This window comes from Anser cygnoides, chromosome 11, assembly GCF_040182565.1.
Source record: "Anser cygnoides isolate HZ-2024a breed goose chromosome 11, Taihu_goose_T2T_genome, whole genome shotgun sequence".
Taxonomy (NCBI): domain Eukaryota; kingdom Metazoa; phylum Chordata; class Aves; order Anseriformes; family Anatidae; genus Anser; species Anser cygnoides.
In genome coordinates this window covers 4,775,921-4,795,368 of record NC_089883.1, presented here as the reverse complement: position 1 = coordinate 4,795,368, position 19,448 = coordinate 4,775,921, and the positions used below count along the sequence as shown (strand labels likewise).

Sequence of the window (19,448 nt, the reverse complement as noted above, 5' to 3'; positions counted from 1 at the left end):
TTTAGGGGAGTAGCACATAGTAATAGTTAGATGACTAAGACTGATGGAATTTGTCTCCATTTCTGCTGTACTATATTAAGTGATTGTAGATTTTTTGTTTGTTTTTTCCCCCACACTTTCATAGTTGCTGCCTAAAAACCTATCCTACTTTCAACAGTGTCAAAGTAGGTGATTTGTATTTAAAAAAAAACACAGATAAATGAAACAGTGAGTATAGACATTATATCTCTGAGGAATGTTACAGGACTGCATTGTATTTCACGTATTTAGGCAGACCAATAGGTGCTCACATTTATTCCACCAAAAATGACCTGAGAGATAACATCAAATAAATATTAAGAAGGGTCTGCATGATTTTGGAAATCTGTTAGTGTTTTCAATACTGTCGATTTCTCCAGCCCAAATGAGTTACAAATTTAGATGCTGTATAATGGAGCAATACTTTTCCAAGAATTAATTTGAACATGGCATTACATGTAAGCATTTCAGAGATATCTGGGAGTAGAGATTACACACCATTTTCACTTGTGGGTTGTGTAAACCAGCAATAGCTTTATGGATATTTGGGCACTGGTACAGAGCCGAAATCAATCAACAATGTGGTATAAGAGGAGCTTCTTTAGACACTAAAAACAATGAGGTTCAAAGAAGTCAGCACACTTACATTTAAGGGAGCACATCACAAGCGAATTGGGTCATCTCAGGGAAATATAAAAGCATTATTCCTCTGAGATTTGAAAAAAAAATACATAATTACTTCTTCCACCAAGCATGATTCTTTTAAATAACCTTCATTTTTGTCCCTTGGAAATGAAAAGAGGTTTACATTAAAAAGGCATTTCCTCTGACTCTCTGTCCTTGAGCAGCACAAAATGTAAACTATACCCTTCCCTTCTTCCTTTGAAGAAAAAGGAGTTTCAATCTTCTTCTGTGAACACGGTCCATTTAAATAAGGAGATGGAGTCCCATCTTTTCGATCAGCTTTCTTTGTTTGACTTGTCAGTAATAACACTTGAGCTGAAATTGTACAGGCGTCCTGCTAATTTAGTAATTATTGACACGGTGCTGGGCAAGAAATGATAGCAAACACAGGGAACTGTTAAGAAGAAATGAAATAAAAGATCTTCATATCATTGTTGAATAATGGTTGAGATCATTTTGTGCTCTAAGTAGGCCCAAGACACCTTTTTCCATTTTCTCGACACATTTATAATTTATGCTTTGTAATAGTTCCAAATATTTTTAGGACTCCGCACTTTGTTTGAGAATCCAGAAGAACTGAATGAGAATCACGAAGTGCACACACAGATGAGTGAGCAGTGTGACCTGCCATAGCTTTTGATTTAAGAATGGTCCCTCATTTCTTCATATTCCCCTTTTTTGTTTCTCAATTTACATTTCTATTTAGAGCTGCCTTAGCTCTGGCTGAGATCAGTGTTGCCTATGCAGTTGACCCCTTTGTATGTGGCTGGACCCAGAGATTGCTTTTGGATTTTGCCCTGCGGATAACATCATGGCAGCTTTACTTAGTTCAAATAGCTTTTCAGTGGCCTGGTGTGCAGAGGTTTTAGTATCGTTTCAAGGAAGGATGAGAGTTTCCACTGCAGTGATACAGCACTCTCTTCTTTGCATTGAACAACGCAATCTTGAAACATGTATAAAAGAGGGCATCCAGTAATGAGTTTGCTTCGTGCTTACTAGGTGTTAATATTAAAGCTCCCTATGGACGAAAATCACAGTTAACTTGTACATTCTTTATCTCCTTTAAATTCCCTTTTCCATCTGCTCTCACTGGACTTGGTTAGAGTAATTTCTAGACCAACAATTCTTAAAACATAGCTATGCAAATAAATATAGAGACCATTGTGGTTTTGTGTCATTAGATAATATTTTTTGGATCACTATAGATTTCCTTTCTTCTGCTTTTTTGCATAAGTTTTTTTTTTTTTCCTCAAACCTACATCAGTTCAGAGGCTTTTGATGCAGTTTAGGGAAGAAAAGGGGGAGAATTTGAGGAATTTCATGAAGGAAATTTGAGAAAGGAATAAAGAAAAAATATATCTCTGTTCAAGTAAAACATCCTAAAAGGATGCATCAGGTTTTAATGGTGTGTGTGTGTGTATGAGACTGTTAAAAAGCTTTCCCTTTATTCCTACCATCTCCTAAACTCTATTATTTTTTAATCATTCCAACAGACTACAAACTTCACTCAAGTGTTTCAGAATGAATTTTGTTTGTTTCATTTATGTGTGTTAAGTCCAATAAAATATTTAGCAGAGCTTGGATACAAATTGGAAATGGCCTCATCGTTGAATGGAAACAGAAGATGTAGTGAAGAATCATATTAAAGAAAAATTTGTATAATTTTCAGACAAAAACTGAAATGAAATCTGTTTACTAACCCACCAGCTGTCACTGCTACTTCTAGTTGCAATGTATTGCATACACTGAGCTATATACTTGCAGTCACAGGCATTACTGTAAGGTTTCCGCTGGGAAGCTGAGCCTAATGCCTTTTCAACTTCTATTTTTTCTTTCAGAATGGGAAATTTAATTTTAGTGCTTGCATGCTTCCTCATTTGTTGCAGCGTTATTTTTGTTTGTTTTACATTTTCAAGCAGATTTTATTTAAAGCAAACAAACCCAAACTGGGGGCCAACATATTAAAAAGTTATAACCAAGGAAAAAGTTCAGGGGCACTAAAACTTACAAAATACTATTGCAAAATGTTCATGGCCATTCTGAAATTGTTTGAGATGTATTTCAAGTACTTAAGATGTATTTCAAGTAGGAAGAAACCTAGGCTATGTAATTACTACCTATTGATTGTCTCTCTAGATTCACTGCCTGAGACCAAGTCCATCAACTTGCAATGGAGAGGACAAAGTTAGTGCCCCATGGTGTTTGCTTTCAAAATGGAAACAACCAGGAGATTTTTACTTCTATCAGTAAAAGAGTAAGTACTAAGTAATCAAAGTACTAGAAACATTTTAGACACGCACTTACAGATGCGTTGAGCTAAAGCACATAAGTAGAGTCAGTGCCCGAGGCACTGTGATGAGAACTCCATGGCAAAACAAAGAACTAAATGCAGATCTTCTGCCTGCCTGTGCTACAGCCTACTGAAGGGAAAAAAATATCCAAAAAAGAAACACTTATTTGTGCTCAAAAAAACACTTTTTCCTGGGATTTTGGATATTTTTCTCTGAAGAAGAAAAAAAAAATTTTTTTTGAAATGTAAAACCTTTTAAGTTGCAAAATTAAAATAATTTTGTTTTGACACTATCAAAATGAAACACACTGACTTCATTTCAGTATTTTTTCAACTGTTTTTGGTGAACAAAATATTCAGCTAAGCTAGAGAGAATATGCAGGATCTCTATTTTTTTTGCCAAACAGTTTTGCTTGCCTGTGCTTCAATTCTGTTACATTTATTCCATAGTCAAGTTTCTAGTTCAGACACCACCTAAGCCAGACCAGGATTTAGCATTGCCTCCAGCTCATTCGTATCAAGATCCTAAAGAAAAATGAAATTTCCTGGACTGTTACACTGGTCTCTTTTCCCAAGACTATATTCATACTATGGGGAAAACTTCATAAAGCCTTTCATTTATGTGCATGCAATTTTATGTGCTGAGACAAATGCGGTCTTTAAATAGGGTGCATGGTGTAATCAAACACACTCGCTAGAAGCTACGTTTGGGCCGTCTGTGCCTGCATCTTGTTCCCACTGCAGAAAACCAGCCACGTCCCCTGTCCACATGGGCAGCTAATAATGTACGAGCAGTGCAGCATAATAGCGTTTGCACCCACACAGGCAGGCTGCTTTTAAAGAACAGAAATTTCACATTTTTCCCTGTATCTCTAAAATAAAACTGCCTGGGTACCAGTGTGGATACTTGCTGTGCTTAAAGCACAACAGATCGGTTATGGACATGCCTGAACTTTCTGACCCAAGGGATGGAGCATGAGCATACGCAGAAAGAGGCAGAAGAAATCAGCAGACTTAATTGTTCATATCCCAAATGTAAATATCCATATATAAAAACACCCCCTAAACCTGAAACCCACACGTACCGACTGGTCCTTTTTAATCTTAATTTTGAACAGTTGCTACTCCAATTAAATTCTACCACCTAGCATTTTCAAACAGCTCTTAGTTGTTTCAGCAAACTCTTTTAATGGACAGCTGTTTTTGACAGCTCCTCCTGATTTGCCAGCGCTGTGTCATCTGCCAGAGCAGGAGGACCCATTTTGTATTCTGCTGCTGGCACTGAGGGGATATGTAAATGTACACATGAATCAGTTGTCACCAGCACAGACACACTGTGGCGAGATGATCAGAATGTGTTGGGAGTTTAGTTGGCTTAAAGTGGGAGGAAAAAAAAAAAAAAAAAAGCAACACACAAAAAACCCACCGTGCTTAGATTTCTTGAAGTGATTTTTATTTCAAGTCTCTCCAGTTTATTTTCACTTTGTGGCGCTTGTTAGATTTAGTTCAGGAGAGTGCAATCTGCTACTCGCAAATCACCAACCTGAAACTCAAAAGTTTAGGAATTATAGAAACATTTCAGGTAAACAGCGTCAGAACTTCAGCTGCACAAACAGAATTTTATATAGGGCTCCACTTTTCAAACATTTTAACCTCTGTGAGAGAAAACTTCGTGTTCCCATGAGCACAGCATGGAAAGAAAGTTTGTTTAGCTTCCCAAGGCATTCTGGTAAATGGTCTGCACTGCTTCAGCCAGCAAGCACTCAGTTTAATGGCTGAATTTCACACCACATGTATGGTCAATTAATAAAGTACAGGGGAAATTACTAGTGGGATTACCTTTATAAAATTTACTGCTGTCTTCCCAAATGTGATAGCGCAAGGCAATCATTCTCTCTGTAGTAACAAGTGAGGGGACAACAATTTGACAGTGCTTCGGTTCACCTTTGTTCCTCTCACCAGTACAGCCTGCTGACAAAATCAGGTGCTTCCCCAGTTAAACAGAGCAAGTGGGATATACATTTAGGAGATAGTTTGAGGTTGGTTGTTGCTGAGGTTTGCGATTTTTTGGCCAATATCTGCAATTCTGAGCAACTAATATCAGGCTGAAGCTCAGTTTAAATAACCAAAGAAAATGGCAGGATATTTTGAGGACCTGAAGACCTCCAAATCTGAAGAAGTTTGACTAAAAATAGCCTTTGGTATGTAGTATCCTGTTTATCCTGCTAGAACATCTGCACATTTGAAATACTGCTTATATTGCAAGAACATATTGAGCTATTGAGATCCCAATGCCAAAGACACATCCATTCCAGTGTGTCGCATACATTTTTTATAAATTCATCAGAGAGATGTACATCTCACAGACGTGACTGATGCTATATCTTATTTCTAAGTTTGGAAGTTAATCATGAAAGTCCTGGTGGTGCTGATTTTTTCTTGTAACGAAAGAATTAGGTACAGACTAAGTGTCATCGTTGGTAATTTTCTTGTCTGTTGTCTAATATTTTTTAATCTTTACTGTTGTAGATAGCAATGCACATACGATTCAGGTCACAAACGAAATGAGTTTTGAGTATCTCAAGTTGATGTTGCTCTATATGGAGTATCACTATTGAATAACTTTGCAATGACAGGTTAATGTCTAGAGGATCTTGGATAGAACAAGAACAGGCTTGGTGTCTGTTGGCAAAGCTAAATGGATCATCTTATCCTCATAAGCTTTGCAGTTTAGTGGGAATGGTGTGCTGGCCCCACTACAGCCAGTCTCAGAATTTTTCTTTATCCCTCAAAAACTACAATATAATGTTCAAGAAGAAAGGCAAAACTTGTTGAACAGCCCAGCTTGGAAGGGAAATGAGTATTTATTATCACTATTATATAAGAAATGGAGAAAATGCACATTTATAACACCACATTGTGCAGATGCTAGAAAGAATAGAAAAATGATGAGAACTCAAGTACACAAAGAGAATTTATAGTCAAGGTAGTGAAACAACCTGAACAATGTGCTGGTCTATTCCTGGGTGGATATGGTAGAATATTTAATAACAAAGCAGAAAAAGCAGAAGTGCACAAGAAACATTTCTGTTCTGTATATGAGGAAAAGCCAAGCTACATAGTCATATATTATTATGATGCTGCTGTGTTAGTTTCTTTTCCAAAATGACACAGTTGATAATTTTAAAAACATTGAATATGAACAACCTGCATCTGCAACTAGAGGTGGCCAAGGAACTGTCCGGGCATTTAGTGTTGATTTTTAATGCCTTGAACACTGGTAAGTTTCCAGAGGACTAGAAGAAATCTAATATTGTGCCAATACTTAGAGAGTGCAAACGGAGTGACCCAGGTAACAGGCTTAAGAAGGGCAACGTTACAAATGCCAGTCAATGTAGGATCGTGGGAAACATACTTTGTTGAGCTAGCAAGGACATTTTGGGTGAGATTAGAAGTTTGGTTGATAAAGCAACAATGTTTATATCATATTGGGACTTGCATAATCACTCAGTGATTATCACAAGGGTATCTTCTGCCTTTGAATTAGGGGATCTGTAAGTACCTTTGAAAACATAGTTCAATATTTTTAATCTATAAATCTGCATGATAATATTTTAGTACTTTAAAACACATCCAGTCCTGTAATGTCTGCCAGCTATAGATTGCTATTAATGGGGGCTGTCTGGCTGTAAATAAATAGTACTTGGTTTTCTTATAAAAATGCAATAAGACTGAAGTTTTATGTTTCATGTAAAATGGCATTTTTACTTTAAAGAATATAATTTAACTTGACACAGCTCTGCTGAGCTTTACAGTGGCTTAATCAAATACAGCACTGCTTTAAAAATAGGGATTGCTTCAAACAGTGGATTAAGTTATTGGTCTTTCACGTCTCAAGTGCTGAAGCTCATTAGGTCTCAGGGTGAGAGTGAAAAGTGATGTCGTTTTAGCTCAGACTAAGTGTAATAGGAGTTAACTCATGCCTCTGTCAAGTTGACGGTTGGGTGGTTTTTTTCACTTAAGAGAATGCTCTTTCAGGTTTGCCTAAGTTTGAAGAACCTGCTCATAACAAAATCAGCATTACTAAATAAACAAAATGTTTGTTATTCAATATACATGCAGCATCTCGAGCATCTCAGAAAACCAAATTCTTTCTCAGCTGTCCACATCCCCCTGCTTGTTCTCCCAAATTAATCATATTCATGTAGTGATGTGATAGTGCAGTTTTAAGCTAGTCCTAAAAGAAAAAACAAACAAACAAAAAACCAAAACCCACCATCTAATTAAGCAAAGGACACAGGTGAGGTCCTGCATGGAATCTTTGACATAAAGCTCCCGGTTGACAAACGTATCATCTAAAAATATTTTTGTATCCTCTTGTCTGCGAAAGGATGGGCCTCCATAACTTCCAAGGCAAACCTCTTCACATGACTCTTGGTTTTGTGCTAATGAAGTTTGTGCCTCCCGACCAAAGTGCCTCTTCACAGAAAATACACCTTCTGAATGAGATTAAATCAGGTTTCTTTATACACAATAATCATCCTGTACCTCTTTGCTTACTTATACACTGATCAATGGCTGATCGATGCTAATGGCTGCAGTGTCTTTTTTTCATCAGTGTGCCTTCCTTCTTCTTTGGCACTTTAGCATGTCACTGTCTTCTTCATGAGAGGCTTGTTGAAAGCAAAATAATGTAAATCAATTGGTCTCCGTGTCGTAAACAAAAGCTCTTGGATCAGTCAGAGACAGCCCTGGAGCACTGGGTGGCAGCGCATTTTAGTTTTATCTCCAGCTTGTTGTATTTCTGAAGGCCATTAAAAACCCAAACTTCCCTCCCCAGCTAAAAACCTCTGCAGAGTCGTGATGGACCTCTTCATTCCTTCAGCTGAGCCACTGCAGAATTTTGGAGTTTACTATCAAACACATATGGCCCTGTCCTGATTCTGTTTTGATGTAAAGCACAGACATCACTGTATGAGGTATGCTAGGCAAAGTGAGAATGTGCAAATGGATCCTGCCATCCTCAACCATGCTGCAGGTTTATAAAACCAGTAACTACCTAGAACAGCTGCACTGGTGTAAAGGTTTAATGCTGGTCCTCTTCAGCAGCATATTAGTGAAAAATACCCCATACAACAGAACCTGAGTAGGGCTGTGTCCAGTCTAAGACCAGTCTTCAATACATAAAAAACATACTGACTGTGTGAGAGAGGCTAACATTTGGTGCAAATTTCAGGCAAGGCACCCATTTATGTAGCTGAGACTTAGGTGTCTGATGTTTTCATTAGAAGGTAAATCCTGTGTGGTTATGCTTGGTGTTAAATGCTTTTAGCTAAGGAAAAATCAGGACTGTGAATGGTACTAAAGAAATCTAATTACAAGACATTATTAAGAAAAGCTGAAAATCTTTGTTCTAGCATATAATGTAGCGTTTGACTTTCTGAAACAGTGCTTCCATTTAATGCTGATTTATGGTCTTGTGATGATTATTTATTACAGGAAAAGTATTAGTTTAAGTAGATATGAAGTATTGTAGATGGGGAGTAAATATGGTTTCTGTTCATTTGCTGTGTGTGTCAATGGTAAATATGTTATTTACCATTAATTACTACATACCTAAACAGCAATTTGTCATTTATCAATCAACTATAAAATATCCCGGTGTAAACCGGGATCTAAATATCTTGTTGATCATTGCAAAAGGCTTTCATTTAGTGCATACTTTATTAGAATTCAAGATTTTCTCTTTCAAAAATTCAGCTAAAACGTTTAAAAGGTAGAGAATAATAATAATCTGATAAATTGAGGAGGCTTGTAAAACCTGGAAAACTATGAGATAATCAGTCCTTATTTCATGATGTCATCTATCTTATTAGTGCAGTCACTAATAATCTTTTTTGTGTTGTTAGGGTGTTGTTTCAAGCCTTTGTTAATATAATACAACTCAGGATATAATTCAAATAATTCAGGAAAAGGATTAAAAAAAAAAAATACATAACTAAGAAAATTTTTCAACCTGCTTGTGGAGCTTTTCCCTCCATCCTCCCAAAAAAAGACACCTGGATCTTCCTGTTAATGTGGATATCTAGTCTGATGTGCCTGGAGGAGCTGATGCAGAAATGGCAGGAGTACGTTTCTATCACCACTAGACTTGTATTGAAGATGGCTCCCCCTTTTTGGAGAATGTTGACTGAATTGCTTGCTGTTCCCTACGTTAAGGTCAATAAATCTCCCTTGAAATGATTGAACATTTCAAATTGGAGGACAGTACATGCGCATCCAGACACAGATGGTGAATATTTCATGATGTTCCTTCTATGAGTACAGCAGAAAATCCCCACCATGGGCTATGGAAATCAGCAACATACAACATAAAACAAGCACAGAATGAAGGTGCTTCTACCCTTCTCCCAGAAAAGCCAAGTGATGTCTTCTGCTGCCAATACCAAGAATCCGTCCCATGCTCCTGCAGTCCTGGAGCTTTCTTCTAATTCTGGCAAGTCTGTCATCTCTATGTCTGGCACTGAGATACTTTATCTTCCAATTTATATATATTTAATGGCTAACTAAAGGAGGCATTTTTTTTCTGAGATTTCTGAAACACATTCTCCTTACACTGTGTTTGGAGAATTGAACTCTTGGCAAATGAAGGTAGTTTGGCTTTGCAAGTAGAGAAAGAAAAGGCAGCATAAATGGTTATTTTTAAAATGTTCAACTACTTCTGAAATGATTTGCTGTTAAATACGTGCCTGGTTTGGATTTGCCAAAACTTCTCTATAGAATATCTCACATATTAATGACTTTTGGTGTTGCCATATGAGTATAATAATGAAAAAAATCCAGCTAAGTTTGTGCTGCCAAAGAAATACTGATTGTATCAGAGAAGAGAGAACAGCTGAGGTGGTGGAAGCAAGCACAGCTTTCAGCTAATGTGCACTGCCAGCAAGGGTTGGGCACTTCCAGGTCTCAGCTTGACGTAAGGGCAAAAGGAGGAAGGAACAGCCACTCACCAAGCCAAGGACAGATCTTGAAAGGCTCCAGGGTAACATCTGAGAGTAGACCTATTAAAAAGCGCTATTATTTTTAACAACTGGTTCAAGAACTGTAATTTTTATAGCTGCCTCTTCCAAACCAGATTATGTCATCTCCAGCACAACCATGAGGTCCTGTTCCAACAAATAAAGGTTATGGACAGAAGGGAATGGTACAATATGCTGTTGTATTGGTACAAGCTGGGAACATCCTTGCAACACAGCTGGCATAGGGACAGAGCAGCAAAATCATGTGGGCATCCTGAGTGCTCTGGAGTTGTTCTAAATGCCAGCCTTCAGATAACTTAGCCAATGAAGTCTCCTGTCTACTGTTGGCATGCCCCAGCTACACAGACCCGATAGGCCACAAAGGCTAAAGAGATGCTGTGATTGACCCTGATGCAATGTGCCCTTGTGAACTCCAGCCAGTGGGTGAAAGTAGCCACAAACAATGAAATTTAGAGGGGTCTGTGGTTATTTCACATTAACTTACATTACAGGACTCTATGACAGTTTTTATCATAGCATGCTGTTTTAGCTTTCAGCTGAGGATTGAGGCCAGCATGGCTGCAGGCAATATAAAAGTTTTCTCTGTAAAAATCCTATAATTGATGATCTCAAAGCATTTTAGAGGCATTAATAAATAAAGCTTCAAACACGGCTACCAGTATTTCAATCCCTAACGTTCAACAGTGCTTGTAAGTGCTGTTATAATAATAACAGTCATATCAGATGCTCTTGCAATTCCAGAAATATTAATGGTATCTTCTCTGTCAACAACCTCCCCTCCTCCAGGCCCTGCTTTCTCATAGGCAGGAAGCAAAAGTTTGCAAAGCAAAGAGCTTGGTGGAGATTTTTGGTCATTTGGGATTTTGCTTTTGTAGGTTTTTGTGGGTGTCCGAGAGGGGACACCACCCAACTGGAGTGTTTTCTTGTACTAATAAGTGTTTTTCCTGATATCAAAAACATTTGGATGGATGTTTTTTTCTTACCTTTCTTACTGGAATGCTTTTGTGGTCACAGACAACTAATGAAGAGAACAAAGGAGAGGCAATGTTGCAAAATCATTAGAAAAGAAAAGGGAGACACTGTTCAAACAAATGCATTTTGCTATTACAATGCCATTTTCAGTCTTGTTTGCAGCCCTTACTGTTCCTTACACTGTCTCTTCACTGGGGACAAAAAATTCATTAAATGGCTCTTCATTTTGTAATATCAATATGTTTTAAGTCAAATTGTGTATTCTTTGCTGTTAATTTTCTTTTAAACACAAAGCACCATCAGAAAGTTTAACTGCAGGGGGGCTACAGGCAAGAAGGAAGATACAAACATCCCTCTTATGAAAAATAATAATAATAATGAAGTCTTTTAAAGTTTAAAGGAAAATAGTGGCTTTTTTTACGCCAAGACTGTAAGACCTGTTCATTGATCTTTTCAAAGAAGCGACAACAATAGGGAGAAACCAGAATGAAAGAAAATGAAAGCAAGAGAATAAAAGCTGTAAAGAGTTGGGGTACAAGGAAGAAGTAATCCAGAATCAGTGGATATTGACAAACCCAGGGATGCAACGTATCCATGATCCCAGCAATGGGCCTGGCTGTATTACTTGACTTGGCTTTGGCTTTACATAACCAGGTATTTTTACTGAGAAGGTGAGAAGGCTTTTTTTGTTTTGGTTTGGTTTTTATTCAGAACTGTTGCTAGTCTTGCTTATCAGACTACTCTCAGCTCATCCATTTTGGGGGCTAGACTTGTTCAGTAAGCAGGAGCTCTCAGCTGAAAAGGAACCGGAGTGCATTGCCGAGAGCCAGCCTTTAGCCAGGGTCATGGCTGAAGTGAGACAGACATGCTGCCTCTCTGGAAGACGGGGAGGAGTTTTGTGATAGATGTTTGTGGTTTGAATCAAACTGAGCAACTAATGATTTGTCCTATGAATGTCTCCACTGGAATGTTTGAATTCAGAAGTGACATGTGGTTCTCCTGGCAATCAGTGCAAGGGGCAGAATGCCCACAGCAGTGTCTAAACAAAGATGTCAACAATACCCATGGCAAGAAGACCAGAGAGAAACCACTGAAGAAATCTTTACACAGTGTGCAGCTATGCGATTTCGATAAAAATATTCATTCCTATTTGAACAGGAAGAAAATAAGCATTGTTGAAAAGTTCAACTTGCTGTCTTTCCAGTGTAAGTAGAACCAAGTTGTAGTATTTAACCTAAATTTCTTCCTCCTCAAAGTTAAAAATCACATCTCATTTTACCAGTTTTATGCATACTTGGTAAATTTCTGATGCCTAATTATGCCTGTTCCTTTAGAGGGGTACAGAACAAGGCAGCTCTTTAGCCCACAGACTGCACAAAATGCCAACATTTCCCCAGTTCAGAAACCACAGCCACTGTGTGAGGCTGGGTACAGGAGAGACAACAATTCATAAGTCAGCAATTACAAGGAGAGAAATTCCTCTAGTTGCTGGTTGAAGTAGAAGAGCAGTAGGGCCACCAAGACAAATCCGTATTTCAAATCATCTAATTGTGACACTCCAATATACTCATTTGGAGTGGAGATTTCTGTGACCTGATTCATCTGTCAAACAACTGGGAATAGTAAATAGAATGGGAAAAGGCACAGCAACATGGGTTCATTGTCATTGGATCATCACCAACAGAAAGAAGGAAAGACAAAGCAAAGGCTAGCACACCTCAGCCATGGCTGCTCGTGGTGAGTGAAGGCAGTACAGTCCACTACTGCTTCCAAGAGCAGTGGAAGCCATCGAGACGTCCAACAAATGTGCAGAGGAGTCAGTCTTGTTATCATATGATTAGGAGTTCACGCTCCTATTGGGCACAGACCAAAGAAAGTCCTGGAACAAGACAGATAATGAACTTGGGCTGTAAAATACTGTCTACTATTACGCCATTTTGGCCAGTGATCCTGTACCATATGTCAAGTGGGCTGCAAATTCCCATAAAGCAGCAGTTTGCTATACTAGACCTATAACAAAGGAGGTTGTAAAAGGAATAAATGGCAAATGGAAGCTAGAAACCATGCCAAATGTACAGCACATGCTTATTAACGGCAACGCAGCAGCCAAAGGGAGGCAGAAGTTGCATATGGGACTAGACTTGTGCATGGGGAAAATGGAGAGTAGCAATACTGCCAAAGGTTGGGCTTTTTTCTTTTTTCTCTTTTCTTTTCTTTTCTTTTCTTTTCTTTTCTTTTCTTTTCTTTTCTTTTCTTTTCTTTTCTTTTCTTTTCTTTTCTTTTCTTTTCTTTTCTTTTCTTTTCTTTTCTTTTCTTTTCTTTTCTTTTCTTTTCTTTTCTTTTCTTTTCTTTTCTTTTCTTTTCTTTTCTTTTCTCTTTCTCTTTCTCTTTCTCTTTCCTTTTCCTTTTCCTTTTCCTTTTCCTTTTCCTTTTCCTTTTCCTTTTCCTTTTCCTTTTCCTTTTCCTTTTCCTTTTCCTTTTCCTTTTCCTTTTCCTTTTCCTTTTCCTTTTCCTTTTCCTTTTCCTTTTCCTTTTCCTTTTCCTTTTCCTCGCTACTTTTGCAATACTTCAGGCATTCTGGGATTTTGCTAGGGGAGTTTTGCCTTTTTTTTTTTAAACATTATCTTTGTATTCACTCATTTTCTTCGCTGAATCTATGCACACTGCTAAACCATCCATGTGTTGTGGATATAAAAAAAAATCAGATATGAGTCCGGAATGGCCAAAACTCTGAGCCTTGTAACCATGGCCTATTTCTACTGTATGAGAAACAGGCACATAGACCCACAAATGTTGATTTTTATAATGGCAATTACTGTAACTTCCAATGATCCTATAGGCTGAATATTGTTCACTGAAAGCTTTTTAACCCAGAGAATGCCATTTTGCCTAGATCATCATGTCTTATGGGAGCATATCAATTTCAATAAAATGTTATCAGTAAATTTAGAAATGTTTTTAGAGAGATTTTAGCAGAACAGTGCATTCCAAATGGTCACTTCAAACTCACTCTTTTTTTTCTTTTTTAATAAAAATCAGAATGGAATGTTTCAGCTTTTTTGAAATAAAACTTTCAGAGTAATTTGTAACAATTTCATGTTAACAAATTCATTTCCCAGGAAACTTTTAAGTATTGGTGAGGAAGGGAGATTGCTTTTACAAATGTTAACTAAAAAACACAGTTTTCAATGCTGGAACTTCTGGCAGAATAAAAATTCCTCTAGCTGGTAGTGCTGGAAAGTTATTGGAATTGTCTTGCATGTTTAGACTATGCTTTTTTTTTTTTTTTCATTTGTCAACATTTCAGTAAAAAGACTGTATTTGTGGCAAAATTATGATTAAGGACATTACTGAATTTCTCTGCACAGTTTAAGATTTCAGTGTATATGGAAAGTAACAACTGACGTACAAAAGCATTATGTTGCTATTACTTAAGTGGGTGTGTTTTATGTCCATAAATAAAGAGCAGATCCCAAGCAAATTGCATTTAAAGGCCAGCCGTTTCTGCTCCAGAGTCAGTTTTAACTCAAATGCTAAATGATGTTGCGTATAAGAGGTAGAGAATGGGTGTTTCAAAGGTTTTCCCCATGTCTTCTTTGACTGCTTCTCTGACAAGCATATATTTTTATGGAGCTGGGAGAAATGCTCTTCTCAGTGTGTTTGCAAATGTGTAGATGAAAGCTTAAGGAGCTATGTGTTTGGAGTATGTTTTTATGCACACCTTCATACATGAAAATGTTCTCAGGATGGTAGAAGTAGTGCTTAATAAATTTACGTGAGTTACATTTTCAGGGACCTAAAACACCCACCATAAGGACTGGCAGTTTGGAGATGACACTGGTTTAATTCCAATTAAATTTGCTTATATTTGTGCAATATATTTGCATTACAGGTCAGGAATTTAATGGTGCATGCTACATTTATTAATAGACAACCTTTAACAGTAGCTGTGAGATATGCAAAAGAGAGAGATACAGGAAGACCTGTATTTATTCATGGGGTGAGCATTGCAACGTCTTTTTTAGTTCTTCCTTTTGGAATCGAATGTTCAAATTTGTCATCACACGCCAAAACAGAAATGAAACTTGGTATGGGCAAAAGTCTGGGGAAATAAGAAGCAATACATGAAATTCAAAAAAAGAACAGAGCTGGGACTGTGAGAGTTCATGCCAGCAATCTTACCTCAATAAGTATTTCCATTCATATTACTGGTTTGGTTCTGTATACAAAGTTTTGTAAGACCAGATACTAAATCCTAACATTTTCAGGAGACTTTGGCTAAAATATTTTAGAACTGTTAAAATTTCCTAATTTCCTAATGTGACCTGAGAAAAGATGAAAATGTAGGATTAAATCTAGTTAAGATCAACCAAAAATAGACAAAAAAAAACAACAACAAAAAAAAAACTTGCTGGTTAAAATTAATCCTCTACGGCCATAACTTGTTAGCCTTTCTCCTGTTGAGTAATACTTGATTGATTTTACTGGGATGTTGTACAATTCACTGACATTGCTGGTTGAATTTCATCAAACAACACACTCTCGTTTCAGTCTTATTTTAGTGATGGTTCCCCCTGTTCACACCAGCATTAAAGGAGCTGTGCTTAATCTTAAATGTTTGTACATTACTTGACCTAAAATATAACTTCCTACCTGGCAGGTACAGTACAGAAAGGCAAACCTGAGTTGTTTAGACAAAATCCATGAAAAAGAAAGAATAGATAGCCATCACATAAATCACAACAGGGGCTGAAAGAAAAAAAAAGAGACAGAAAAATCCATTACAAATGAAAATAATAAAGTCTCTTAAACTTTAAGGAAAAAATAGAGGCTCATTTTGTACAAAGATACTGAGATGTGTTCATTGATCTTTTTAAGAGTTGAGAAGAAATTGGCCAGCAGCTGAATAAAAGAAAATGAAGTTCCATTAATACAATCCATCGAAAGACAACTCGGGTAAATTGATCAATGCAGCACAAATAATTTCTAACCTTTCCCCTCTTTGGAGAAGACATTTGGTTTTTTTGTGTTTTTTTTTTTTGTTGTTGTGATTTTTTTTCCCCTCCCAAAGCATGTAAACAGCATACATCACCAATTTCAAGTGCTTTGTAGATGGCTTTTCTAGCAATAATTGGAGAATTTCTTGAACTAAGCATGGTAATGGCTTTTCTTCCATCCCTCTCCTTCATTGCACCCTCATTGCCTTGAAGAATATCAATACATTGAGAAAGTTCGAGGGCTTTTCTTTTCCTCTTTTTTAAACTCTCAGTCTTCTTCCTTCTCTACCTCCTCCTTCAAAGAGCTTTTGAAACATTTGTCAATTAAAAAAATGATGCAGCTGTCACTGTGGTATCTGTGTATGTAGGAGAAACTTCATATTGACTGAAATGCAGAAGGAGCCCAAAGGCCAGGAGAGGTTTTGTCCTTTGATAAGTCTCTAATAGCCCTGCACCAGAGCCCAGCCCTTTGCCTCCAACTGTAAAGCTCTCGCTTGCAGTAGTGGCAGCCCTTTCATTTGAGCTTATATTAGACGGATGTCATAAACAGAAGAGAGCATTTGAGGTCTGAGACTGCAGCTACAAAGGTGCAGCATCCTTTGCCCAGAGAAATTATGCAGGCTGGAGGTCCCAACTTCTGCCTTTTAGGAAAAGTGAATATCCTCAGTTCACAAAGTTGTGACTGGGGAACAAACAAGTTTATAGTAAAATAAATCTATAAACCTTGAATATCTGGGGACATGCAAACATTTCTAACTCAAAAAGATCTATAAAAATCAAAAACATTAAAGAAAAGAAAAAAAACACAACACCTTTGCACTTGGGTTTTGGCATCTCCTCACAGTATAAAGCGCAAATATAAAGCTATTCTAATTTTCTTAGTGAGATTAAATGCTGTGATTTGCATTGAAGCCACAAAGTAACAATTAGAATGTGACAGTTAATGAAACAACAGAAACAATGCAGCACCTTTTTGAAAAGGATGTAACCCATGGTTATATAGAAAGCTTTCTACAGTAATGGTGGGTTTCAATAAATGAAATGGGCCTTCACATATGCTGCATAATTGTCAAAACATGAGGCTTTGTGGTCATATACCCAAAATGAACTCAATTTTATAAAGCCACATCACATAACTGAGCAGCATTATCATTTTCTTCTCCAAGAGCAAGATGTCTCTTACCCCTGAGACAGTGCTTCATTCAGATCAGGTATGAAGTTACATGAAGGGCAGTATGGAAAAGATCAAGCTACACCTGTTTAGATCACACCCACTCTGTTAATAAAAAGGTACATTCATTGCCTCGTTTGCACACATAAATACTTAGTAAGATCTTACACAATAGTAAAATGTTCCACAAAATGGTTGGGTCTTAAACTCTGCAGAACTGTCCCTGAAAAAAAAAACAAAAAAAAAAATCATCAGAAACTTTCTAATACATACTGCTCTCTCACACAGCTTTTATTGCATGCAAGTATTTAAGTCCATGTTTAAGCATATTCTGGTACCCCATTGTTGAACCTACAGAGGGGCATTAGTGATTCAAAACAGGGTATAAGCTGCTGACAGATAATCATTGTCCGTTCAGAAACTTCTTGTTTTACAGTACAGCTGGTGTCTATCAGCTGTGTTACGTGGGTGCAGGGAGATTTGTACAGATTAGAGTGTTTTTTTTTAGAAAAAGTGTAGAGTAAATATCAGCAATCACCATTTGAGTAAAATCAGAAGTAAGCCAAGTCCTTTGTTGCTCCTTTGTAGGAATGGATGAAAGGCTCAATTTCCCTATCCTTTAAGTTACCCCTACATAGATTTTTATGTGTGTCTTTCCATTTAAATCAGAGAATGTGTTCTGAAACCTTAAACCAGATAGTTAATTTCATTTTTTATATCACCAAACATATAAGTATACATATGCTACAAAAGCAAATAAATAATTAAAGGAAGTGTTAATGAAATGTTTATAATTTACATGCAGAGGAATTAGCTTGACTCTTAGCCTCACACAGACTTTTGATGCATCTTTAAGGGATTCACAAAGAAAGAGATGTATTTTTTCACAAACCCAGCGAACTTGAAATTTTACAAGGTTGTGTCCAACAGTGAAATCAAAGTCACGAGGGATTCTGGGAGCTAAGATCACACCGAAGATGCTTTATTACATGATGGGAAAACTGGGAAAGACTGAACTTTCAACCTTTTCTGTGAAAGCATATGAATACAAAAATCAAGCTGATATACAATAACAACTAATCATCAAGAAAGACAATTGTTAGTGACTCACGAAAGAAAGCTCCAACAGATAAGAAACAATTGGAAAATATTACTGCTTTTCTGCACCTACGTTACTTAAGCTTGGAAAGCAGCTTTCTTCAGTAAGCTTTATGAGACAATCAAGGGTGTTAAACCATAAGGAAATCAGGTCTTCACCTCTCTTTGATTCTAGAAAGAAAGGAAAGAGTATGTGGTTAACACTTTAGGACCTTTTCTGCACAGTACAAGAAATCCGGAGGTAAGTAATGATGCCATCACTGTCAAGCACCAGGAGAGGCCAGAGCCAGGGGATATAAATGAATATGTGGCCTCTTGGATTGCTGTCCCCTCAGAGATATCACTGCCAAAATAGTTCCATTTACTTTTGAGTACCTTACCAAAGCCAAGGAAGTATCGAGGCCTTTCTGAAAGTAAATTTGTTGTGTAATGTGCATGAATCGAGAGATAAAGATAATGCTGAGGAAGTGGCATTAGCAACAGAAGGGATCTTCTGAACCCTGCATAAGTGGAAGACACTTTTCTTCCCTCATCACTTGCTTGAGCTGTGCTAATAGAGCCAGATGATACCTGATTTGTGCTCCTGACTCTCACCTATGTATAAAATTTTCTGTATGAGTCTACTTGCTAATACTACAAGAGTTTTTTTTACCTCCTCTCTCTTCCCATTGTCCTTTACAAGCGGTCACACATCTAATGCTTATCTTAATACTTGATTCTATACAATACAATTTCTTGTGAAAACTCTCCCTACTAATTATGTGTAGGGATGACAATAGTAGTAATCTAATAGGATTTGAACACCTTGAGTGTCATTTCCAAAATCCTTGGGAAGGGAAGGAGTAGAACTTTTCCTGAACCTTACATGGAATTTACTAGGTTTAATGACACTTTTAATCTACTGCATTAAAAGCCTCCACCCTATAAAATGGGTATATAGACATCATTAGACAAGACACCATTCAATGTGGCAAGAGGTAGACTTTCTAAGAGGGATTTAATTTCCATCTCTAATTTCTGCCAACTTGATATAGAAATACTGGATCTCAGAATATGGAGTTTCTTCTCATAAACCAAAAGTAAGATAAATGTTTTCACGATTTTACCCTGCTTCGGTACACAGTATGAATTACTGCAGAGACCAGCACTGTGGAGGACATTTAATGGTGGGGAAGTCT

At 37.3% G+C, this 19,448-nt stretch overlaps 1 long non-coding RNA gene across 5 annotated transcripts in view; it reads left to right on the top strand.

The window, feature by feature from the left end:
- Positions 1 to 1,851: 1,851 nt before the first annotated feature.
- Positions 1,852 to 19,448, top strand: part of LOC106036441 (uncharacterized) — a 143,423-nt gene continuing 125,826 nt past the window's right edge. For 3 of the 5 annotated variants that reach the window (XR_007168172.2, XR_010834195.1, XR_010834192.1), the window contains exon 1: positions 1,852 to 2,956. This is a non-coding gene — a long non-coding RNA (uncharacterized lncRNA). The remainder of the gene's footprint in view (positions 2,957 to 19,448) is intronic. The other 2 variants (XR_010834191.1, XR_010834194.1) reach the window with 1 other exon arrangement.